We start from the raw sequence: 26895 nt of genomic DNA on the forward strand, positions 1-26895 counted from the left end.
GCTAAAGATTCAGCTTTTGTATTTTGAGCACGGGGAATGAATTCAATAGAAAATGCTTCAAATGACTCGATTTCATCCCACACTAAGTTTCTATAATGCTTCAATCTATCATTTTTTATTGAAAATTGTTTTCTCACCTACTTCACAATGAGTTCAGCATCACCTTTCACCTTGAGGCACTTTACTCCTTTGGCTTTGGTTTCTTGCAAACCTAGAAGCAATGCTTCATATTCTATAGTATTATTGGTATTATGGAAGTCTAGCTTAAACGAAAAAGGAAAAACTTCCCCAAAAGGTGAAATGAGAACTACACCTGCACCTGAGCCTAAATTTGAACAACTTCCATCAAATTCTAGGATCCATAAAGTGTCTTCTAAATTTACCTCTTCTTCTATGCATGTCTCCTCAGGTAGAATAATATAATTTCCAAACTGACACTCTTCATACAATATCTATGCTTTAGGGTTATTAGAAGGTACTATCATATATTTATGCTTGGGCTCAGGTTCTAGCTTTATTTTCTTCTTCCCCATAGGAATACATTCTTCTGACCAATCCATTTTAATTTCCCCACCCATGTCTTTGCAAAAAGTTCTACTGAGTAGCATTCCATAGCTGGCTGGGATATCAGCTACTAGAATAGTAAGTTTTACCCTCTTTTCAAGACAAGCATAAAGAATAGCCTGCACATCTTTCACCTGACCAACCAGGGGTACTTGCTTCTTGTTCATAGCATAGCAACATCCAAAGGTCTTTGTGAGCTCCAAACCAAGGGCTTTTGCAACCGGTTGGGGCATAATGTTATCTGATGCTCCAGAGTCAATGATACAATTACTAAGTTTTTGACCATTTAATAACAAAGATATATAAAATGGATTGGGCTTGGTCTCCTCTATTTCCTTTTGAACAAAATTAGCAATGGTTTCAGTGCCTTTGGCGTATCTTTTAGATACAAAGATGGGTTTTTTGACAGTTTTTGAATCCTCAGAAACTTAATTTGTAACATGTGCATTAGTGGCAAAACTTCCCTTTACATATTGAACCAACTTGTCCAATTCTTTTGGGTTAATTTTTAGATATTCAGCTGGAGAAATTGATATGGAAGAAGTTTTGCAAAATTCAACAATATCAAAAGTCGAGGTACTTGCTTTCATTTCTGTTCTGGACAAGATTTTTGGTTCTATAATTTGTGTTGTATCAACATGTATATGTTCTTTACCTTTAGAATTTGATACATTGGGGGAAGTTCCTGGATAGGATTTATGATTCCATTGGCCTCTAGTCATTATGTTTCAAGCAAGGTCTTGAAGTGTTGTATAAACATTGCCTCCTCTTTCAGAATTAGACTCATACTCAAGAAAATAAGAACTGAATTCTCCCCTCTCTACACTTTCATTTTCGGTCATTCACTCTACTGCAATGACATTTTTTGCTAGTTGGATACAATTTAGCCAATCAGGGCATTCTTGTTCATCATGATCTGAAGTCATATGAAATGAACACATTGTTTCCTTTTGAGCTTCTTCAATTTGTAGTCTTGTTTGAGGAGCAGTTAATAGGGGTGTTTTACCAAAATGTTGAAGCTGTTGCCATCTATGAATGTCCTGGTAAGGGGTCTGATATGGGTTATGGATCTTGTTCTGCTGTCTCTTCATCATTGATATATCATTCATCAACTTCTACAAAATTGGGTCTGTGGGGGAAGAAGATGAAGCAGTCCTGGGGGTATGTACATCTCTTTTCCACTTACCAGCATTAATGAATGGATCTTCCAATTGAATAGCCAACCTTTGAGCAACATCTAAATCAACACATGCATCCTTAATAAGGTGAAAAATTATATCCACTGGGATGACATTAATAAAGAATGATTTCTGATTTTTTGCATTGGGCCTAGATGTTGTAGGAATTCTTTGGACCAGTCTATTAGATTTAGTCACAAACTCTCTCATGGGTTCATGCATATCTTTCTTCATTTGTCTGAGTTGAGAGAGCAAAGAACATTCATTTTCAAGGGTTTTAAATCTATTTTCAAAAGCATTCTTCATATCATCCCAGCTAGTAATGGACTGATGAGGCAAATGATTAAACCAATCAGCAATGGCATCGATCAAGATCCACACAAATAATCTCATAGCAACTTCCTATGTGGGGACACTTATGACAGCACAAGTAGAGTGAAAAGCACTCAAATGATCATCTGTTGAAACCTTTCCATCTCCACTAAACTTGGATAAAACCTCAATAGCACCTTTAGGAAGTGTTGTGGGATTCACACCTAAATTTAATGGACCTATGTTCTATCCCTAAGGTTGATTAGCGGCCATGTTAGGTGGAATAACTTGCAGGGGTTGGATTGATAAGTAGGCTGGAACAAGAGTATTCAATGGAAGCAAAGATTGTACTAAAGGTGAGAAAGGAGATGGTTTGGGTGGAGAGTTAGGCCTGCTTTGAGATCTGGTCTACTTCTTTTTAGGGTCGTTAAAGTCTGGCAAGAATTTTAGGTTCTTCAATGGCTCAAAGTTTTCATCAAGAATTCCTTTTTCTCTTTCTCCTCTCGTGTATCTACGAGTAGCCAGTTCTATCTTACTTATAGGTTCAAGGCCTTGCAAGTGCCTGGGCCAATCTATCCACAATAGCTACTACTTGAACTTTTGGCACTCCTCTCAACAATTCAGCTCTTTCTTCTTCTCTTTCAAGAACCACTAATATTTGTTGGTATTGTTGACCATTCCTATGTACTCACCAAGCAGTTGCAGCTAAGTATGAAATTATGTCTTCTTGAGTATCATCAAATCGAAGGTTAGGTTGTAATACAAGGAAGACCTCATTATGTGGAAGAACCATTGTTACACATTACATCTAAAGGTTAAGGCTCTTTCAAAAAGGACTCTCCCTAGCGAAGTCACCAAAAATTTGTTAGTGAACAGATTTGTTCTTTTAAATAGTTTATCAAATTTGCTCTATACCCAAATATCACAAAGAACAAAATCACTCACTATAGTTGAGGAAGCATTTATATTTTACTTTACACTTCCTCTCTAAATTTTCTAAAGGTAGAGCTCCCTTATTAAATTTAAAATAAATTTGAAACCATTTTCACACTTTTTCCAAAAGTGCATAAGGGTCTCTCAACTACTCCTAGGTAGTGAGGTAATTATCAAAGCTACTTAAAGATTAACAGATTCAATTGATACGAAAAAGAAAACCCACTTCAAACAATGAATTTCTGTTAAAATCTCAACATGTATCACCAACAAAGAATGAAAATTTAAGAGAACTTACAATCAAGTAACAGCAAACTGGGACTTTCAAATGGCCAAATCACATTCACAAAGTAATAATAATTCAACACTCTAAACACAAAGTTTCAAAGCATAATCCAAAATTCTTCATATATGTATATTCAAACTTCAATGCACCAAGTCGTTGAAAGCCAAAATATTCATATATTATTCCCAAATACTGTTATCAAAATCAAATCTATATGAAATACTACTATCTAACCTCTATCTCCTATCTCCTATTTGCTCCCCCGCTCATAAAAAAACCGTTCAATGCCCCAAAATTTATAGTTTTTCAAATCCGAAGGGCCTCCATTAAAACCTAGCCCTATTGGATTAATACAAGAAACTGTTATTAAACTAGAAAGCAGTTATCAAAAAGAAAGGGTGCCAATAGACAACCGTTCAGTTCCCAATATCTGCGTCAGTTTTCTCCTCCCCTCCAATAGTTTGACATAGTAGCTTCCAACTCCAAAATGTGGATATCAATTCCTACGTGGCATGGGAGTATGGATTTTTCAAGCTCATCACCTAGGCTCTACATGCATCTTTCTGCCATCTATACTCCTTCACCTTCAGGTTCTGACATGGCATCAAGTTCTCATTAAGTCACAACATGGATTTGATGCTTGCCAAGGAGGTGAAATCATTAGCCTTCAGTGATTCTTTGTCTTTGATCTATTCTACTCCTTGGTGAAACTCTTGATTAATGCTTCAGTGTCCATATTTCCTACCTTGAATTGTAAGATGCCTGTAGGGTTAACAATCTTCATCTCCTTTACCAGTTTCTCGTGCATTCCTGTGATCTTACTTTCGATGTACTATCTTTCTTTGATGGTCTCTTTGTAAATGGACTCCTTCCAATTCATATTATTTTTTAGAATAAAAAGTATGTAGGGGTCCACGACCTTCATAGGATTTTCATTCAAGAATTTGAGGACCCCAAAATTTTCAACCTCTCAGACCTGGAGAACCACAGCTTGGCAATGTGCTAATTTTGTTTCCCATACTGGGATCAAGGTTTGAATCTCCCCTAGAAGTATTTCACCTTTAGAGTAGATGCTAGAAACTTCAAAGATAAATTTATTTCCCTAGTTTACAATGTTATTCGTCTAGTTAGTCATGGCATCAGTTAGCAGTTTTCCCCTCTACATCTATTTAATCAATTGTTAGCTCTCAACAGAGTTTGGGTCAAAAGGCTGTGATACCTAGATTATGGGAGCAACCCCTAGGTTGATCAGTGAATCGATGTATGCGGCCATTGTCACCACCATTTCTTTTAGTTCTTTCTTCTCCTTGGAATCTTTCTCTGATTGTGTGAGGATGTGGTCAGCAGAGAACTTAAAGAAATCATTGCCAGTATTCTTATTTATAGCACCTAGTTCAAAAGAAGTAACTTTGAACCGTTCATCATCGATCTCCCTAGATTCTTTCTTTTGATTATAAGTGGCCACCTCTGCTGTGATTTTTTTCGTTATCGGGTCTTTGTGAGACAAGCATCCATTTTTACTTTCTTTTTCTTAGAACCTCTAGCCACGTATCTAGTGACTATGTCCTTTACTGGTGTGGATACCGACTGTAGACTCCGCTTCTTGTTGATTGAATTTGACAACCACAAAGGAATAGTAGGGGTGGTTGACATTACCTGCGTGTCTCTAGTTGAAGTTAAGAATTTAGGTTGATCTACTCTCGCGGCTTCAATAAATTGAACCTCGCCATCTGCTTCGTCAGGGGAAATAAATTTATCGTCTGAATCTTGCCCCTAAGATTTCATTTTTTGTTTCTGAATATTAGGTTGCTTTGAGGCTTTGAACTTGGATTGGGATCTCATCCTAGGAGCTATAGCTTGCGAATGGGGAGGGGATCTCAGTTTCTTATCTGGAATCGGTGCGTCACCTACAATATGAGAAAATGGAATGTCAGATTGAAGTGGTCCAGGGCAAGAAATCACCTTAGGAGAAGAATCATTGATATTTCCTCTCCTTTTCCTCTCTAACCAGTCATCTGTATAGGTTAATATAGATCTAGCTCTCAAATTAACATCATCTTCCTCCTCCTTGCTCCAGTCCACCACTAGGAACTTTGCCTCATTTGACTCTTCCCAACCAGGCTCGATTAGGGATGAATAGTCTTTAATAATTCCTTGTGTTTTCAACTTCAATCTAAAAGAATTGATTTTTTGTAAGGTTAATCTAGAATGGTCTTTCCTCAAGACTTCTTCTTCATCTCCATAATCTCTCCATAGATCTTCTAGATGAGGAGTATCTGAAGGATTTACTTCAAGGCCAAGGGTTAGAGCTGCATATCCCTTACTATCAAAATTTCTCCTACTGTGGTAGAAACCAAGATTGAATCCCAGAAAATTGTTTATGATGATGGAAGCATTATTCATACTAGTACAGACTAAGGAGCCCAATGTGATAGGGAAAGCCATTTCCCAATTCTTCTGAGGAAGATTATCTTTGATGACCGAGAAAAGTTGTCTACATAATTCGGCTAAAATGAAACAATCGAGGGCATATCGGGGTAACTTCAGAGGTTCATCTTCAAACCCTCCAACTCTTAAGTATGTGAACCTAGGAAATTGAATGAAGTGACTCCCATACTATTGAACTAGTTTCTATGACTCAGAAGAAAGTCATGGCATCTAAACACCCTTTAAATTCAAATAAATGCTTCCATACAACACATCATGCACCTTACAAAAATCCTCTAAAACTCTATTTTTCTGCAACAAAGGACAATACTGGAAGACGATTATCTCTTCGTTCCATACCCCATGTGGAAGGGGTAGTGAGATCACATGTACAAGCAATACAATAAGTCAAATACAAGGGCATATAGAAATCCTGGCGAGATTCTTTGGCCCTTTTGAGTTGGTTCCTCAAGGGATTGGAAATGATCTTCACCCAATCCATCCACTACTCAACCTTCAAGATAATCTCAATATATCTATACATCCATTCTATAAACAAATATACATCAGCTGAACCCTTCACCCTATGCAATAATACAACCAGTTCATGTATATGAGGTTTCATGTAATCCTTCGTAATGACTTTGGGCAGCCTAGACCCACCTCGATAGTTAACTTCGGTCCATTTCCTAGCAAGGGTGTTTTGAAAAATGCTAGGGGTTTCCTGGTATTCGGCCAAAGCTTGAGTGGGTGAAAATTTGGCAAAGGTATTTGCTGTTAATTGTAAAATAGATGAAATGGTTTCTCTTGAGATGGAAAGTATTGAGTTTCCATTATCACTTATTATGCTTCTACTCCTTACATTGTAATGGTCAATGCAAAGTTGCAGAAGCTCAGGGCTCACAAAAGCAGGAGGAAAGGCAGCGGCTTCAATTAACCCACTTGTTAACACTTCCATGCATCCCTTAACCTCTTTGGTCTTCTCAAGAAAACTCATTTGTAGCTTTTCTACATTCACCCGTTCTACGTTTGTATCACAAATCACTGGTCTCTTACATTCGAGGCTGGAAGCATTGCCAAAAAAGTGCAAGATTGACTTCATTTTAAACCAAACAAGTAAAACCTATGGCAGACAATCCTTTGAAAACAATAGATTTGCAGAACAAAACAAAGATTTCTAAATTCTCACCTGCTTTCCGCTGAAAACCAAACAACTTCTTCTATCTTCCTTAACAACTCCTTCTCTTTGAAATCAACTTTTTGCAAAGTGATTTACAAAGCTACTAAATGGTTTTATTGAAGGAAAGGTTTACATGTGGAAGTATTGGATAATTAATAGGCATGATGACATATCACCTCACATCAACCTTGGCACGTTCGAAGCATTGCTGCATGAGATTTTCATTTAATGATTTCTCTTTTCACATAATTAACAATGATTGATTTCGTACAATATATGATCATTCTTCAAGTCTAAGATTTTGTCTCCGACTTCTAATGATGATGGACTCCTCCTTGGAAAAAGAGAAAAATCTTTTGATTTTTGGTATCTAACACAAGCCTCAATTGATTGTGAAAAGGCAGGGCGCTATATTTTAGAAATAAATTATCGCCAATCGTTCTAATCAAGAACCACTTTGAACCGCTTTGAACTGAGATTCAAAGTGGTTCAAAGTGCTTCAATGAAAGCCACCACATAAAAAAATTTCTTGCCAAAGAAAAAAAAACATTAGTATGAAAATCTTCGGTTGAACTAATTTGAACTACTTTGAACCAATGTTCAAAGTAGTTCAAAGCGGTTCAAAGGAAGGGGACCACAATCGCAGAAGCTTGCGACTTTGACCAACTACTTCAAGGAGTGGTGAATAAATAAATTTTGAGGAAAGGACTTCGAACAAAGATAGATAAGGAGGTTTGAAGGAGGTCCTAGGAAAGAGTTAAGGTGACTCTACACACAACTAATAAAATTTTAGGAATATCATGGTATTTAGGTGGAGCACAAGTGTCAATCTTCAACAATTGAACATTTCTTACCTCTTCTCCTTGGTTCTTTTCCACTAATGATGATGATGATGATGATGCAATTTTCAGGTTAGGGTTTTGATATTTTTCTTTCTAAACAACTTGGCACAAATTGAGGATCAATACTCAATCACACTTCAATTTTAAATTCACTTTTGATCACCTTAGAAATAACTTCACTATTTTCTCATATTTCTCTTGGATTTTAAATCTAAATATAAGGTATGTGAAATGCTTCCAAATTTTCAATATGTGCCTTCATTCATTCAAGTTAAGACTCTAATAAATGTTGTGCCCTCTATTAGGTGGAATCCATTATTGAACAATGGAGGAATAAATAAGATGAACTAGATATTGGGGGGAAGGGGGATTGAATACGAATCTTAAACACTTTTCACTTTTTATAGATTCATCCACATCTATCAATAACTTGTGCATGTAAAACTAGTAATGTAAATCTATTGTAAAATATAAGTCTAATCAATCACATATATTAAAGTAAAACACATGACACAATATTTTTTACCCTAAAACCCTCCAAGGTGAAGGTAAAATTGGGGTGGGGTGTAGTACCTCTCATGTTTGTAGTCTGAACCTTGTTATATTTTGATCCATGAGATACTTAATACTCATGTTATTCTAATTTTTAGATGACTTGAGTGTTAGATATTATACTTTGATTTTAGTATCATAGATGTTATACTACTATGATATTTTTTTTATCATATTTGTGTGTTGATTCCATTTTGAGATGATAGTAGGTCAATGAAGATATCTGTTATCTAGTATTTTGGACATATCTTTGATTTGGTTGTATGTCAATTTATGCTATGGTGATTTACTTCATTATTGGTTCATTATGCTCTATGCCAATGTGAGTGATGTAAATGGATTATTTTAATAAATTGAATGAATTGTTAAATTAGGTGATTTAATGTGTTTATTGCTTTGACTATGTTATTTTATGCAATTGCACTTGATCGTGTGTTCTAGTGCACAAGATTTATATTCCTGATAGTGGCACATGGAGTTGGTGATTCAATTGTTCATATTTTCCATTGTTATCCCTACATGGTTGATGTATTCTTGTTTAATTTTTTAAATTAAACCTTTTGGTGATTATAAAATCCAAACTACTTTTCATTATGTGACTAAACTTGTGAACATGTCTAAGCATTTAGAGGTTCACATTATCATGAAAGTTGTTAAGGAAATTTTTGTGATTTTGGGTTTTGGAATTTATTTTAATTATTTTTAATTTTTGGCAGCTTTGCCATAGATGAATTCCTATTACTAAGAATAGCCTATTTTTGTTTGGGTCGATATAGAGTCTAGCTAGTTTAACTGGCTATTTACCTTAATCAAATTTTCACTCAAAAAGTGAATAAGTACTGAAAGAGAAAACTAATTCCATCACTTTTGGGAATTGGAAATTTGAGAGCATTTTCCAAAAATCTCTTCTAGAGGATTACATTTATGTTTGTTGTGAGAGCTATGGGCATGAGATCTTTGTGAGGTTAGTCTTGTTGGATCTTGCTCAGGGATACCTTGCGTCACAATTTTTGGCAACTGCTATGGGTTATTTATTTTATTGTGTTGTTTCCTATTTTATCCCCTTTTGCTATCAGGTAGGGCTCTCCCATTTTCTTATTCAAGCTTAGTTTCTAGTTATGCTTATGGTACTAGTATATTAGGAGGCTAAGAACTAGTGTTCTCCTTTGTTTCTATTTATTGGCTCTTCCTAGTTGATCTTGTATAAATGTTTTCCCTATTTTTAGGATGAGGGTTATGCTCAGTATGGCTAGGACAATTTGGTTGGTAGTTTGGGATGTTATGTTTGGGGGATGGCTAGGACCTTCAAGGTCTCATGATGTTATTATGGTTGGGTGGAACCATGCATGAGTTTTATTATTCTTTTACATTGCAACATTTCTTCTATATATTGCAATGTTTCTTATATATATTGCGATATTGTTTTAAGTATGTTCTCTTACTACTATGTTTTATAAGGTTAGATGTAGTTTCCATCTTGTAGTTATAATGTTCAAGTTTCCTTGCCTTGATTGTGGATCTAGTACTCCCTGGTGTGGAGGAAATCCATTTCCTTGCTTTTCACCTTAATGTTTTCTAGCTTCCTATTTTGGATCCTCGCACGAAATTGCACTTTCTCATGCTAGAGTGCAAAAGTTTTCATGGTGTGCTATGTTTTCTCACACATTTATTGGTACTTCCTCATGCAAAACTCCATACTAGTTATGGGTATTTTGGCTACTATGCCAAGTACTTCCTCACACTATTTGGTGCATTTCCTTGCATGAAAGGAAATTTCTTGTGTGGCATGTTGTACTTCCTCATGCAAAAAATTTTCAACTACTATTCTCACATAAAAAACATGGAGCATCTACACTAGATTTTAGAAAGTGAAATTTTATTTTTAAAGCACCCTTTGGGTTTGCTTAATTTTGCATGCTTTGACAAATATGAGATCTTTGTCCTATTGTCATCTTATGTCTTTGTTTCTTTATTTGAGTGTGTCAATTTGGTAGTGGAGTTTGGAGATTCATTAGTTTTCAGGATTTTGAATAAGGCTTCTATTTTGATCTTTGTGATCCTTGTATCTTAAGTGTCATGTACATCCATGCTTATTTTTTTAAAAAAATATTTGGCTTGTATTTATCCTTGTTCCAAGTATCTCTGAACGGGGCATTACATGGGGATGACACCCACAAATCTTTGCTAATATAGTAATAAAGCTAACCAATTAAGATTATAATGTTTGACCATAAAATATGATCTACCCTATGAGGGGTTTGCACTGTTAAAAGCTAAAGAGACTTCTAGGTCTCACCTTGTTAGAGGATTTAACACTTACAACAAAAGAAGGAATTTATCAAGAGATTTATAAAGATTTGTTAAGACCACTTTGTTAAGAGATTTACCTTGATTCAATTCTATTATAAATAATTTAGTACCTAACTCTTAGTTCACTTTTAAAACTAATTTTGATTCTTCTCCTTGCTAACTAATCCTCTCCTCTAATCTGATATGCTTGTCTTTCCCTTTCACTTCACTTCAATGACTAGGTCACTCAGTCTATTACATGACAACAAAACCCTTCAATGACTTCTAATATGATCCCAATCCTTTTCTATCAATAGGTTCATGTTCACACATAAACTCCTTTCATCTCCTTCTCTACTAGTATATGATCTAGGTTAGGATCATCTCTATATAAAGATTTCCATAAAGAGTTTTCTAGATGATTGTATGTTTTACCTCTTCATCTTGATTTCCAAACACACAAGTTAGGGATTTGTGATCCAAAACATGTAAATGTTGTGTAAAAACCTCTAAAATTATTAAATATCCCTTCCAAGTCAGCCTGATAATTATTTTTTCTAAAACTCTATTCTATTCCTAACTTTCATGTAAACTTTGTGTAGCTCAACCTTTACTATTTCACAATTCTTGACATCATCGTGATTGGTATATACTAAGTAACTTGTAATATGTATTCTCAAAAAACTTGCTCAGTCGATGATGACTTTCTTGGTCACTTATGAATTTGGTTCATATGAAAAAATACTCTATGACCAAAAACTTACTCGACTCATATAGTGCTAGGTGCATACTTACTTATGTACATGACTCAACTTATATAGTGTAGCTTGATCATAGTGGTGACCATCTGACTCTACCTTATAAGTGCCTAAGTGATTGACACTAATAGACAACAATAGTTAGAGATACCAAAAATCTCCCCCTTTGACATTACTAGAAAAAATACTTTGTCATATTTACATCGTTACAATACAATATGATAATAACTTCTCCCCCTTAATTTGTATGACTTATAAATAATGTAAAAACAATACAAAAATTAATAACATAACCATTTCACATTTAGTTAAATATGTATAATTCACTTTCTTTTGTATCTTGTTCATATTACATTACTCTTTTTATCTTTAATTCTCTTTTCCCATCTTCACATCTCTTTCCTTCTACACATATCTCATTTTGCCTTTTTTTTGAACACCATATGTCACCACTATTGGGGTTGAATGGGTGGAATTAATCCATATGTTTCAATGAATTCCTTTTGAACCATGGTAATTATGGACAATGTATGATCCCATGTGATTTTTTCTATGTTTAAAGCATTATTATAGAACTGTAATCATGTAGCTAAATCAACTAAACTATCAACCACTAAAAGATTATGATTATTTATGATAAGATCCTAGGTTGTTTTCAATTCCCTCTGCATGACCTCTAACTGAGGTATCAACATTGTTTAAATAGAGATTGAATTTGATCCCATCTTGTTGTCAGCTACTTGAAGCTCAGCTAATGTACCTTGAGCATTCATTAGATTATTATAATGATTAATGCTTGATCCTACTGAATCCAAGATAGTTGTTTTGGATACCTTCATCTTAGCTTGAGTCTTATTTATTTATGCTTGAAAAACATGTTTAAATGTTTTCACATCTAACAAAATTGTGTATAAATGTTGTGCCTTTTATATTAACTCAATCATAAATTATGCTTTCTATTGTAACAAAACTTTCTATTGGAATTCTCTAGAATAACTACGATGGGGAAAGAATGAGTTATCCAAGGTCTAGATGTACAATTAAAAATTTCACAGCTTAGTGAACCCATAAAATATTTTTATCATACAGGAATCCATTAGGTATCACTTAAACTTGTATGTTTCTATCAAATTAATTTGTAGAAATGTAAACATGAAACATAACATATTCAATAATATATTTGATAGAATGATTTAACATGGAAAACCAATTTGGAAAAAAACACCAGTAACTTGCTACCTATTCTCACTCTTCTAAAGTGATTCCCTATGAAAGGAAAATTCTATTAAAGGTTACAATGCACATTGTTAAATGTGACCCAGTTAAAGGATTTCAATGACCCTATTAGGAGTGAGCCTTGTTAGAGTACTTTAGATCATTCACTTGGAATGTCACCCAGTTAAAGGATTTATAAATGACTATTGGGTCAACCTTAATCCAAAGGATTTACCATAGATTGATACAATGATTACAGAGTAACAATAAAGCTTCATCTGATAACAACTTATAACTTAATTTGCAAATTATAGATCTTTGTTTCAATCCTCCATTCTACTTGGCTTTCACATACTTCAACTCTAATAGCTTGTTCACCCTTCAAGAATCCTTACCCTTAAGCTTTATTTCTTTTCTTACCAATGTAGATTCTTCTCTTACATCACTAAATTAATAAAATACCCTAGACTCCTTATCTTCCTTAGGATATTGCACTTCAACTTTTGCTTCTAACTAGCCATCTCTATAAATAAAGAATTAAGATATTTTTCCATTCATCCTCCATCGTCCACTTTATGGTTAGGTTAGATTAGGTAGGATTCAATGAATCTAGCCCTCATTTCATTGCATTCCCTTCTAGAAACTTCTCCTTCAATACTCTTTGAATTCACCTTAAAATAGTTTATCTTGAATTTTGTACCACTAGCTCATCAATATTATCTTCCACATAGTTTACATAATAAAAAAAAAAAAGTTGTTGGCTTAGATTCATCAAATTCTTGATCTTTCTCATAATGCTAACACTCGACATTAATTGGCTTTTGATGCTTGACACATACTATGTTTCTTGACATCCACTACCAAAACACTTAGCATGAAATAAAGTTTACTAGTGCTTAGCATCAACTAAACTTTAGTTGGCTTACACTATTTCACTTGGATTACACTAAAATTGACTTTCCTTAGCTCCAACTAATTTTTTGCTCTACTTGCACTAACTTTTCCAAGCACCTACTATCCACTTGGTCAAGTTTGGTAGACAAACTTTTCTTAAATTGTTCTTCTAACCTTACTTAGTGTCACCAAACTTTACAACCTTAAGTAGATTATCAATGCACTATAATATCACTGTCCTAAATAATTCTTATACTCCTTTACATATCATAACTCAACCTTTCCTCTAGGTCCTATTGTTACCTCATTGGATCAAATCCTCTTTATCAATCAAGCAAATGATAGTACTTAAATCATATAAGCAATTGTCTTACTAGAAATTAGTAGGTTTGACATTACAAACAAAAAATGATTGACACACATTTATCATAATTGTATCAATCTATTTTCAATAATCTCCCTCTTTGACATTGATGACAAATCATATTAACCAAACTCAATCAGTATGACCAACCAGAATACCAAAAAGAAAATAATTCCTTGTATTAAAATCTTTCCCTCTATTAGAAACTTTAATCCTTTGAAAAGGTTACAAAATTCCATTTTGATCAATAGATGGTCAACTCACCCTTATAACTCCCTCTTGATTACTTCCTCTTACTAGGTAGATGTAATCAGTAGATACACTTGTGCATTTTTTCCTTCTAAATAGTTCAATTCCTTTATCTTTCTTTTTGTTTAGTTATCCCTTTATATCTCCCTCTTTGACAAAAATTCCAAAGACATGTCATCTTAATATGTAAATATGAATATTTTCAGTTTCTCCCTCTATATCCTTACTTGTGACTAATTTGCAGTTCTAGCTCTTTGATTTCTTTAGGTAGCTCCTAAAGTAAGATCCACTACATCAATGTGTAATATATTTCAATCAAATTATTTGATGTAGGGCACTCATCATGTTCCTTAAATAGCCTTTGTTAGGGGTATCACCCCTAGCTTACCTCTTAGATACTCATGAGTATCCTTAGGTAATGATTTTGGGAAGATATCAACAATTTGTTCTCTTTTGTTGACATGTTCCATCTTCACCTCTTTATCTTGAACTAATTCTCTCAAGTAATGATACTTGATTGCAATGTGCTTAGTATTTGTATGCATCATAGGATTCTTTGATATATTTATCACACTTGTATTATCATAATAAAGTATCATAGGTGTAGTGATTTCCTCCTTCATATCTTTGAGTAGTTGTTTGATTCATACAATGTTTGTATAGTTCACCATAGCGGCAACATATTCAACTTCAACAATAGATTGAGAAATCAATTTTGTTTCTTGTTAGTACATCTAACCATTCTTTTTCCTAAGAAAAATGCCCCTCTACTACTGCTTTTCCTATCATCAATATTTCCAGCCAAATCAACATCAGTATAGGCTCTCAACTCAAATTTCTCATTTTTCCCATAATATAGACCATACTCCTCTATTCCTTTTAGATATCTAGTTATTATCTTTATTGTCATCAATTGATTCTCTCTAGGACTAGCAAAGAATCTTGCAACTATCCATATAGATAATGCAATATCAGCTGATTCTCTCTAGGACTAGCAAGAACCTTAACTAAATCATCATTCTTTGACAATTTATTTCCTATCACGATAGGTGTACTTACTAGCTTGGAATCTTCCAATCCAAAAAAAAATAGTATCTCCTTACAATATCTTGACTGGGTGATGTATACACCATATTTCATTTGATGTACTTGCGAACCCACAAAGAACTTGATCTCTCCAAACATAGACATCTCAAATTCTTATTTCATTTCTTTTGCAAAAGCATTACATAAAGTATCTTGACTTCCAAAAATGATGTCATCAACAAAAAATTTAAATAAAAAAATACCTTTTCCTTTCTTTCTCTTCAAGTACAAATTGTTGCTATCACTAATCCCCTCAAATCCAATCTTTACAAGATGATTATGAAGTCTCTCATACCATTCTCTTCATGCTTTCTTCAAACCATAAAGAGATTTGTGTAATCTACAGACCATGTTTTTGTTGTTATCATCAAAATCCTTGAGACTATTCCATATAAACCTCTTCCTTCAAAATATCCTTCAAAAATATAGACTTAACATCCATTTGATAAAATTTGAAACCTTTGTATGCAAAGTAAGAAAGCATAGTTCTCGGTCCTTCCAATCTTGCAACAGGAGAAAATGTTTCTCCATAGTCAATCCCTTCTTCTTATGCATATCCTTTACAAACTAATATTTTCTTGTTCCTTATGACTTCACCATTTTCACCTAACTTGTTTCTATATACCCACTTGGTACCTATCACATTTTTTTCTTCTGGTCTAAGAACTAAAGTCCATGTCTTATTTTTCTTAATTTGTTCAATCTCTTATTCAATGGATTTACTCCACTCCACATTTTCTAAGGCATCTTTCACATCTTTCACTACTTTTTGTTCTTGCATGCTCAATAAACATGTATCATTTCTCAATTTGTTCCTTGTTATTGGTCTAGCATCCTTATCACCAATGATTTGTGTAGTAGGATTGTGTTTCTTGACATATTTAGACAATCTTGGTTCTATTATGTATTTTTCACTTCGTCTCTTAACTTATGAATCACTATATACATCTCTTTCATGTAGTTCAACACCTCTTTCATGTACACTAATTTAAGAATTAGAATGTGCCTCAACTTCGTTCTATAACTTGGTAGTTGAATGTAGCTTGGTTCTTGAATGCAACTCGACATTCATAGTATGTGACTAGATAGTCACTAAAACTTGCTTTTGATTTGGAACATGATTTACAACATCTTCATCAATAGGCATACCTTCATAAAAGTATACAAATAATTTGTATTCTTCTAGTTCCTTCATAGGTTCAACCTCATACACTTCTATATATTCATCAAATTTCACATTTGTAGTTTCCACAACTTTTTAATTATTAGTATTTAAACACTTATAAGCTTTAATTCTTGTGGAATAACCAAGAAATATACATTCTTCAACTTTTTGGATCTAGTTTACCATTCCTAAAATCTTTAAGAATATAACACTTGCTTCCAAATACCTTAAAATATTTTACGTTTGGTGAGTGTCCATAACATAGTTCAAAAGGTGTTGAATGAGTACTTGTCTTGACTTGTACATGGTTCAAGGTATAAACAAATGTACTAAAATATTCTCTCCATTATTTCAAAGCAATAGTTTTCTCCATCATGAGTTTCCTAGCACAATCCATTATAGACCCATTCCTCCTTTTAGCAATTCCATTTTCTGGAGGGATTCTAGGAGAAAGTATCTATCTTTTGATTCCTTTGTCATTATAGAACATCTCAAACTCATTTGATGTAAATTCTCCTCCTCTGTCACATCTCAAAAATTTTAGATTTTTACTTGTTTCTTTCTCAAGTCTTGCTAAGTATGACTTAAATATTTGGAAAGCATCAAATTTCTATTTGAGAAGAATAACTATCATCACTTTAGAATAATCATCAATAAGTAGCATAATGTACTTATCAGCTTTGTAGCTTTGCACTTCAATTGGTCCATACAAGTCAATATGAAAAATCTCTAGTATTCCTTTAGAGGTATGAGTCTTACTCTTAAAACTTGACTTTGTCATTTTTCCTAACTGACATTCTTTTCAAATTATATTGTTAGGCATTTTTAACTTAGGCAAATGTCTGAATCCTTTTATGTTATTGATACTAACCAAGTTATAAAAATTAACATGACATAACCTCTTGTGCCATAGCCACATGTCATCAAATTCTATAACTAAACAAGGAGCATCCTCTATATCAAGGTAGAATAGATTACCTCTAGTTTGATCACCTTTTCCAATCAACTTTCCATTAGTATCATATATCTTAGTAATTTTGTTCTCAAACTCAAAATTACATCCCAAATTATTTAGTTGTGACACACTCAATAAGTTATACTTAATTCCTTCAACATAATAAGAATTATCACATAAAATATTTTCTATGAGCATGATATAACCTTTTCCTTTTATTAGACATGGTGCACCATTACCAAACCTCACATATTTCCATCATAATAATTCATGCTAATGAACGTACTTTTATCTCCAGTCATGTGATGTAAACACCCACTAACAATGATCCATCTATAATTCTTGTTTACATAAGACACTAGTGTAGTTGCCTCATCTTCATCAAATTCATCCTTCATTGTAGCATACACCACTTCATCATCATGATCTTCAGATCCATCTTTTGTTTCTTCTTCCATAATGTAGCAATACTTCTTGCCTTTGTCTTTGTATTCTTTGTTGTCTTCATCTCTTATACTTTTTTACTTTTCACCACATTAGTAATTCTTTTTCTCTAGACATCTAGCAATAATATGACCAACCTCATTGTAATTAAACTTTAAAATTACATTTACCTCTATGAAATCTCCTTTCTAGTAGTGCTTCAAGTTTATCTACATCTTCCTCATCTATATCACTATTGCTAGACACATATTTTGTCTTTTGCTTCTTCTTTTTCTCATCAAATTCATTCAATGAAAACTTAGCTTTGAAAGAAGATTCAATTTTTTTAGATTTGTAATTATCAAAATTAGATAACTCAAAATTAGTTAATCTACTTATCATACCTTCAAGAGTCAGATCATTCCCTATTATACATCTGAATTCTTGTATTATAGAAACTCTAATAGCATAGATGGACAACATTGTTTGTAAAACTTTTCTTAGTATAGTATCATCATCTATTTTACCAATAGCTCTTCTTATTTCATTAACAACATCTTTTATCCTAGAGAAATATTAAGCAATATTCTCACCTTCTTGCATTCTCATATCATCAAACCTACCTCTAAGACTTTTAGCTTTGGCCCTTGCAACATTTTTTTCTCCTCCATAGATAGTGTATAGAGCATCCCATATGTTCTTTGCACTATCACAACCCTTGATATCATCAAACTTAGCTTAGCTTAGGGTAGAGGCAATCTCCAACATTGTCTAGTTGTTTTCTTTCTTCTTGTTTAGATCTTTAGCAGTTAGGGATCCAACAGGATAAATATGCTCAACAATGATGGTATATTGTACATGATTTCCAAGACCTCCTAGGTGTAGCTTCATCAGACCTTTCCATGCAAGAAATTTATCTCTATTAAGCTTGGGTACATGTCTTTTTGACATCTTGATCTTTGTGCTTCTAGTATTATCAAACTAGTCCTCTTAAGTAGATGGCTCTAATACGATTTGTTGGAATTATTTAGAATAATTGGAGGGGGGATATGAATCATTACAATGCACACTATTAAATGTGACCTAGTTAAAGAATTTTAATGACTATGTTAGGTGTGATCCATGTTAGAGGACTTTAGATCATTCACTTTGAATGTCACCCAGTTAAAGAATTTAGAAATGACTATTAGGTCAACCATGATCCAATGTGTTGGTGTTTTGAAACTTAATGGTTTCAAATTATTTCAATGAGAACAAGATACATCTTAGGGCAGCTACTTCCCATCTTCAACATACCCTTTTAGAAATCGGGCCAACTATAAGGCTAGACCCTTCTTCTACTTTAAACTTTGCAAGACCTAGGCAGGTGGACCTTAGGTTCATTTATATGGTACTAGTGCTAAAACATACACTTGAATTTAACAAAGAAAATAAAAACCCTTAATCATCTAACACTTGTACAAAGATCTCATACATGGAATAGCTGATAACATGACCAAAGAAATTGCTAAGCTAAGTGAGGGTATCACATTTTGGTTCTTCAACTTTAAATGGAAAGATATTTGATAATGATGTTGATTTTTAGAAAGATCATGATATGAACAACATAACACTCTAATCCTATAGATGATCAGTACCTTATCTATTGGGTAACCACACAAACCTCTAACACACATCCCTAAAAGTCATTGACATATCCCATACATCAAGACTTCATGATCTATCTATTCAGCTTGTGAATTAGACATCTGCATCTTTTTGAACCTCACATTCAACCTATCACTTCATGAGATTTACAATCATATGATGATAAATCAAGAATTTACATGACTCCTTGAGTCATAAGAAAAATAAATCAACATATACAACCAATATATTGCAACTAAGTTTCATAATCTTTATTTACAAAACACAAAAAATCACAAACAACATGAATGGGAGACAAGATATCAAAATAAAGATTAACTTGTTGCTGCATTTTCATTCATTTCTTTGAACAAAATACAATAATATGCATGAGATTGAAATTTAAAACTACCTAATAGATTAGAAATATCCACATTCTCATTTCTTGCTATTCATTACAAGGGAAATTGATGTAGAATGACGATGGTATCATAGCTCTAGATCCAACAATGTCGTCTCACAGAAAAGCCAAAACCAACCTTTACAATGGATGAGAAAGAGAAAGATATAGAAAAAGAATGGAATCCTAGATCTAATCTAGAAGTGGCATGTGTCCACTTTAATCCTCATTCCCTACAATTGTAAAGCCTCTCTCATCTTTTTACTCATGAAATCTGACTTGATTTTCATCATTATTTTATAACAAAACTGAAATATCTCTTCCTCAATGATGAACATCTTTCTACTACTAAAATATCTAAAATGCATTATGAGATGCTGATAATACCTTGATTCAACTGATCTAGCTGTGACAAATTTTTCCCATAACTACATTTTTACTACTTTTACATTCACTCAATTCACCATTTCACTAGAAATCGAATCTAAACTACCCCAATTGAATAAAATTGGAAACTAAAAAGTGAGAAATATCCTTACATGACTCAAATTAGTAGCCTCCTATGTGAAAATGAACTCTAGAAACGAAAAGTTCATGTTCTCCTAATTCTGGCAATATATAATACTGCAATACTTGCTTACTAGGAATGCTTAGAATCTTGAAAAGAAAAATAGGCTCATGTTATAGCCTCAAATTGTATTTTGGCATATATTTGACTTTTCAAAAGCTTGAACTATAGGATATAATAAAATTTATATAAAACAAATCTTGCGCATACTTTTGAGAAAAAACACTATTAAAAAATTTTCATGCCTGTGCCCTTTTCCCTCCTATTTTAAATTTGAGTCAAACTAGTTTGATCAAGCTATGATATGTATCACTCTCTGATTCATTGGATTTTGCTTTGTCATCTAACACCCACCACCTGGGTGCCACATGTCACTACCTCATTGGTCCCCCTCCTACCACATGGTGGCCACATCATCAGTCTCTATGTCACTATCCTTATCAAGGTGCCATATCATCGTGGCATAGTGATGTCATGACACATAACACCTTTTGACACATCATTACCTAGTTTGTATTTCCATATCATCACCCTATAACTCACCATGTCAACATGCTACATCATAAGTTTCTATGTCACATGACATGTCAGCAAGGTGCCATGTCATCATGACATAGTGACACGATGACACATGTCACTTTCTGCCATGTCATTGCCTTGAGAAACATGTCAGGTCTAGAAACCTCTATGATGTGTCACTGTTAGATTCATCCAACTCAGTCCAGCTAGCACCACATGTCACATTTTAGTTTTCTATATTTCCATGTTACCACTGACATAACTATCCATGTCAATCATCCACATCATCCTCTTTGGCACATGTTGGTCAAAATATATCTCATTTTTCCAATTCAAACAAGCCCAACATACAAGCTTTGTGGCTTTTCAAAAACCTATGTCTTCAAGAGATTTTAAGATATGTGTGGTTTGGTATTAAAACATTAGAAATTACATTAACAAGGGCAATGTGGGACTAAGAAAGCTAATCCATTTCTTCTCCATAAAACATTGTCTGATGCACTTGAATGTCTATTCTTTAAGCCATTTTTCTTAGACTGCCTATGTGGAGGGCTTACCTAGTGTCTAGGCTTTTCAAGTTGCATCTTCATTATGCACATGGCCATTTCAATCATAAGGCCACTCAATGGAATCATGTGTAACACCTCCTACACATGTTTAAGTAATTGAAAACCCACCCATAGACATAGATATGTCCCCATATCTAGCAAATATCTCCTTTCCCAGATTGACATTCATAGTAAAGAGGGTCAAAAAGGCATCCATGGCTAATATGAATCCTTCCTTTGGAAATTGTGGAAGACGTTTAAAATTTACCATTAGACAAGTTTAAAAACAATAAACTAAAGCCTACAACTCTCATACATTTTTTCTCAAAGCTACATTTAGATATCTTCTACAACAATTGGACAAAAAAAATGACCCTTAATTTTAGAGTTCAACACTCCATCATGTAATAGTAAAGAGAATCTTCAATAGCCAAGATATTCAAAATTGCAATGGATAGTGAGTCTCCCCTACATTAAAATAGAGACAAGTTTGCAACATCTATAGATTTCCTATAATTTGAAAGTCACTTCCAATGAATCTTATGATTCATAATCTCATGTGGCCATGGATACTCTTATGCTCGATGACTCTGCTACATGTGGACTTCTCTATTAAGTCTTTCCACCAAACCTCTTGTTGTGGCCTTCCCCCTATTCATTTTTTACCCTTTTCACATGCATAATCTTCTTTGTTTTATTCACATCCTATAGTAATCTTCATTCACTTAGTGACACCATCAAGTTTTATAAGTCTTTGCACCTTTTGGAGGGTTTTGAGCACAAGCAATTTCACTTCACCATTGAGTGCCACAATTTTTATGTGGAATTCAAGAATCATAGTTTCCTAGTACTCTACATTTCACAATATAATCTTCTCCATCACTGGTGGTTGGGAAATTTTATTTTCACTCTCAAACTTCCAAGATCTCATGCATTGCAAGCATCCCTACAACATCTTCTTCTGGTCAACACATGTATTCTATTGTGTTTCTTTATTCTACTTATCTAATGGAAACCATTATTATTTTTGTTAATCATATGTAATTTGTGTAGGTTGGGTCACAACTTTCCTACCATGCATTATGTTAGATTATGGTGACTGATCAGGAAAGTACTGTACATACTTCATAAATAGTGGGGTTCGGGGCATCGGCCCAATTTTTTTTTTTTGGGCAGTAGCCGACATGGTAGCCGACATATTATGACCGGCATATGGCTGACATGTTATAACCCTAAAGCAATTTAATACTTGTATAAAAGGGCTTAGGGTTGGGTATTTTTTCATATGTTGTGATACGAAATTGGTTCTTGCGGCAGTATTGAGCTATAAGGGATTACGGATTGTAATTAGGTTGTAATCACTGGATTGTAATAAGATTGGACTTGCTGTTTGGTGGACTTAGCCAAGGGATTGGGTGAACCACATTAAATCTTGGTGCCTTGTGTTCATTTCTGTGTGTTCTATTATTTTCTGTTATTGGTTATATTTGCATGTAGTTTTTTATTTCTGTCTGTGGTTTATCCTAACAAGTGGTATCAGAGCAAGGTTGTCTTTCAGTTATCCTCTGCAGGAAAGTCTCATGGTTAAGTGGGAGTCTTACAGTTGAGTGGGAGCGATGGCATATGAGGGTAAGTTGAGGGTTGATAGGTTTAATGGGCAGAACTTCCAGTTATGGAAGATGCAAATGGAAGACTATTTATATCAGAAGGATTTATGGAAGCCATTGGAAGGAAAAGCCAACAATTAGGGAACTATGTCAGAGGCTGAATGGGATCTTTTGGACAGAAAGGCACTCAGAAGCATTCAGTTATGCTTAGCACCATCGGTGGCATTTAATATTACAAAAGCAAAGACGACAAAAGATTTGATGAAAACCCTAGCGACATTGTATGAAAAGCCCTCCGCTTCAAATAAGGTATTTCTCATGACGCGTTTATTTAATATGAAAATGGCAGAAGGTGGATTTGTTGTAGATCATTTAAACGAGTTTAATACTATTACTAGTCAATTATCTTCTGTGGGTATCAATTTTGATGAAGAAATTAGAGCTCTCTTTATTTTGTGTTCTTTGTCTGAAAGCTGGAATGGCTTGGTAATGGCGGTGAGTAATTCTATTCCTGGATCTAGTACCCTAAAATATGATGATGTGATCGGTGTTATTTTAAGTGAGGAAACTCGTAGAAAATCCTCACGTGGATCTACATCAAGAAGTACTTTAAATGCACAAAGCAAGGGAAGAATGACTGAAAGAAGAAGTAACTTTGGCAATCGTGGGAAATCAAGAGGAAAGTCAAAGGGGAGGAGGTCTCAATCGAGAGGACCAAATGATTGCTGGTACTGTGGGAAATCAGGGCACAAAAAGAAAGATTGCTAGAATTGAAAGAAAAACGAAGGAGATAAATTAGATGGAGACAAGGAGGCAAATGTGGTAAGTAACAAATCCGAAGAGGATGCTTTGCTTCTATCTTTAGAGAGTGTTGATGATTCATGGGTTTTAGATTTTGGTGCTTCATTTCATGCTACACCTCATAGAGGTTATTTCATTGATTATGTCCAAGGGGATTTTGGGCTTGTTTATTTGGGGGATAATGAACCCTGTCAAATTGTTGGAAAGGGAAAAATTAAGATTAAGTTGAAGAATGGGAATCATTGGCTACTACATGGGGTAAGACATGTTCCAAAACTAAGTAGAAATTTAATTTTAGCAGGGCAACTCGGTGATGAGGGTTGTGTAGTTACTTTTAATGATAAAAATTGGAAGGTTTCAAAAGGTTCCCTTGTAGTAGCAAAAGGTGTGAAAGTAGGCACCTTATATCTTTGTACAGGTCATATTGTTCCTTCTACTTTGATTGTTTCAGAGAAAAATGAGTATTCAGGAACAATTACTGCAGTTGAGCAGGGAGAACAAGTAGCTGTTGTAGATTCTGATAAAGCGTTGTGGCACAATAGACTTGGGCACATGAGTGAGAAAGGTATGAAAGTACTTCATTCAAAGAAAGTTTTACCAGGTCTGAAATGTGTGAATATGGATTTCTATGAAAGTTGTGTGTATGGAAAACAAAAGAGAGTGAGTTTTGTAAAGACTGGGAAGGAAAACAAAAAGGAGAAATTAGAGCTTATGCATACAGATGTATGGGGACCGGCTCAGGTATCTTCCCTTGGTGGCTCTCATTATTATGTTACATTTATTGATGACGTAACTAGAAAATTATGGGTTTATTTCCTTAGATAGAAATCTGATGTATTTCAAACTTTTAAGTAATGGAAATGCTTGGTTGAAAATGAGACTGGTAAGAAATTAAAATGTCTCAGATCTAATAATGGTGGTGAGTATTGCAGTCATGAATTTGAAGATTATTGCTCTACTAATGGTATTTGTAGACAAAAAACTGTTCCAAGGACTCCACAGGAAAATGGAGTGGCTAAATGCATGAATAGGACTATAATGGAGCATGCAAGGAGCATGAGGTTGCATGCTGGGTTGCCCTTACACATGTGGGTGGAGGCTGTCAATACTATAGTATATTTGATTAATAGAGGTCCCTCTACTCCTTTGGGCTGTGGTATTCCAGAAGAAGCATGGACTGGTAAGAAGGTGAGTTATTCTTTTCTCAAGACCTTCGGTTGTGAAGCTTTTGCTCATATAGACTCTAAAAATAGAACCAAGCTAGAAGCTAAATCAAAGAAATGTGTCTTTGTTGGATATGGCATTAATGAATTTGGTTATAGGCTTTGGGATTTTGAAAATCTTAAAATTCTTAGAAGTCGGGATGTCATATTTAATGAGAAAGTGTTGTACAAAGATTTGTTGCAGCAACATGAGAAGAAAGAAGATGATTATGTAGTGCTGGATGATACTCCAAAAGCTGATGTTCCAACCATTCCTCATGATGTGTAACAACTACAACAACAAATACCACACGCACCAGTGAATGTTAGACGGTCAACAAGGCAAATTAGACCTCCACAAAGGTTTTCTCCCTCTTTGTATTCTATTTTACTTACTGATGCTGGTGAACCTGAAAGTTATGATGAAGTTGTGCAGGTGGATACTAAGATTCAGTGGGAGTCTGCAATGAAAGATGAAATGGACTCTTTGCTGAAAAATAAGACATGGAATTTGTGCAAGTTGCCTGCAGGTAAAAAGGCTTTACAGAATAAATGGGTTTACAGGTTGAAAGAAGAGGAAGGAGGTAAGAAAAGATTTAAGGCCAGGTTAGTTGTAAAAGGATTTGCACAGAAAAAGGGAATTGATTTTGATGAGATATTTTCTCCTGTTGTTAAAATGACTTCTATTCGTACTGTTTTAAGTCTTGTGGCTACTGAAGATTTGCATTTACAGCAGATGGATGTTAAAATAGCCTTTCTTCATGGTGATTTGGATGAATAAATATATATGGCTCAGCCACAGGGTTTTGAGGTCAAAGGTAAGGAGAACTTAGTGTGCAAATTGAAGAAAAGTTTATATGGCTTGAAGCAAGCACCTCGGCAATGGTATCTAAAATTTGACAATTTTATGCATGAGCATGGATATAATAGGTGTCATTCAGATTACTATGTTTATTTTAAGAGGTTGGATGATGATAGCTACATTATTTTATGTTTATATGTTGATGATATGCTTGTAGCTGGGTCTAACATGGATCATATTAAGGGGCTGAAACGCCAATTAGCACATGCATTTGCTATGAAGGATTTAGGGGCAGCAAAACAAATCCTTGGTATGAAGATTTGCAGAGATAGGAAGAACAGAACATTGATGCTATCTCAAGCTGATTATGTTGAGAAGGTGTTGCAACGTTTCTCTATGGAGAATGCTAAAGCTGTCAGCACACCTTTACCTGGTCATTTGAAATTGACTAAGGAGATGTGTCCCAAGACACAAGAAGAGGAGGATAAGATGTCCAAGGTACCCTATGCTTCAGTTGTAGGAAGTTTGATGTATGTTATGGTATGCACTAGGCCAGATATTTCACATGCAGTGGGAGTCGTTAGTAGGTATATGAGTCATCCAGGATTTGAGCATTGGAATGCTGTCAAGTGGATTCTCAGATATTTGAGAGGAACATCCAATAAGTGTTTACACTTTGGGGGCTCTACTATTTATTTATAGGGCTATGTTGACTCAGATTTGGCTGGGGATATTGATACCAGGCAGAGTACTATAGGTTATGTCTTTACTGTTGGTGGGGTAGCCGTGAGCTGGGTTTCTAGGTTACAAAAGATTAATGCTCTCTCCACTACAGAGGTAGAGTATGTTGCTGCTACAGAGGCAGATAAAGAGATGATATGGCTTCAGTTCTTCTTGGAAGAATTGGGGCATCCTCAGAAGGATAATTATTTGTTCACAGATAGTCAGAGTGCCATTCATCTTGCTAAGAATTCAGCTCTGCATTCTAAGACCAAACATATACAGTTGCGGTACCATTTCATTCGGTCAGTTTTGGAGGATGGACAGTTAAAGTTGGAGAAGATACATACCAATGACAATCTAGCAGATATGTTGACAAAGGTTGTAACAAGGGAGAAGCTGAACTCCTCTCCAGCTTCGGTTGGTCTTT

General features: G+C 34.5%; 1 pseudogene; it reads left to right on the top strand.

The window, feature by feature from the left end:
* Nucleotides 1-1495: 1495 nt before the first annotated feature.
* LOC149554390 (protein DUF642 L-GALACTONO-1,4-LACTONE-RESPONSIVE GENE 2-like) overlaps nucleotides 1496-26895 on the top strand; it is a 31724-nt pseudogene continuing 6324 nt past the window's right edge.

The sequence above is a fragment of the Cupressus sempervirens genome, chromosome 5, assembly GCF_028749045.1.
Source record: "Cupressus sempervirens isolate cs-2001-9-10 chromosome 5, ASM2874904v1, whole genome shotgun sequence".
In the NCBI taxonomy this organism is placed as follows: Eukaryota; Viridiplantae; Streptophyta; class Pinopsida; order Cupressales; family Cupressaceae; genus Cupressus; species Cupressus sempervirens.